Genomic DNA, 1,167 nt, shown 5'->3' with positions numbered 1-1,167 from the left:
AAACATTCTGTTTGCTCTGTAGAGAATGGACTGGAAAAGAGAAAGCAGTGGAAGACCACTTCAGACACTATTGCAGAAGTCCAGGTGAGACATGGTGATAACCTAGACTAAGGTGGTAGGGAGAGGAGTGAAGAGGTTTGAGAATTCCTTGGGTGATGGGTGATTAGGATTAACCAAAAGGTTAGAGGTTTCAGTTTACCCAGAGGTGCCTTGAAAAAAAGACCTAGTAATCTACTCTAAGTAAAAGTACCCATTGGAAAACCTATGAAGTACAGTTGGAATCGACTCAGTGGCACACCACCACAATAGTGACTAATGATGTTGAGCATCTTTTCATGCGGTTATTGGCTATCTGTGGATCTTCTTTGGAGAAATGTCTGCTCAGGTCCTTTGTTCATTTTTTTATTGGTTCTTGTTGTTGAGGGGAGATATTATTTTTGAGTTGTCCCCCAGTCATCCACATAGAGCATTCAAGGAGGCAGGTCTTAAATTCTGAAGAGAGACCTGGATAGGACATGTACATGTGGGAACTAGCAGTATGTGGGAATACAGTCATGACACTGGGTAAGAGCCAGTATAGTCAGTAAAGAAGAGGCCTAAGTTCTGAACCCTGGTGCACTCCAGCATTGGGCAGTTAGAGAGATGCAGAGCAGCCAACCAAAGAGTCTGAGAAGTACTTTCCAGACAGGGTTTGTTGTTATGTGCCGTCGAGTTGGCTCCCACTCATAGTTACCCTGTATAGGACTTCCAAGGAGCAGCTGGTGGGTTTAAACTGTCCACCTTGTGGTTCGCAGTCCAGTGCTGATCCTACAGCACCACACAAGGAGTCCCCCAGAGAGGGTGGCATCCTGAAAACCGCAAGTCCAGGAGAAGGGAGGAGGTGAACCACCATGCCAGATACTGCTGATATTATTGTTGGGGGCCATCAATTTTATTTCAACTCCCAGAGACCGTGTGTGACAGGGTAGAAATCCTCTGTAGGGTAAGACCACGTGTGACACTGTAGGAGTCCTCCATGGGGCGAGACCGCGTGTGACAGGGTAGGAGTCCTCCATAGGGCAAGACTGCGTGTACAGGGTAGGAGTCCTCCATAGGGCGAGACCGCGTGTGACAGGGTAGGAGTCCTCCATAGGGCGAGACCGCGTGTGACAGGGTAGGAGTCCTCCA

This window comes from Chrysochloris asiatica, unplaced genomic scaffold, assembly GCF_000296735.1.
Source record: "Chrysochloris asiatica unplaced genomic scaffold, ChrAsi1.0 scaffold00035, whole genome shotgun sequence".
In the NCBI taxonomy this organism is placed as follows: domain Eukaryota; kingdom Metazoa; phylum Chordata; class Mammalia; order Afrosoricida; family Chrysochloridae; genus Chrysochloris; species Chrysochloris asiatica.
Note: the sequence above shows the minus strand (reverse complement) of the source record.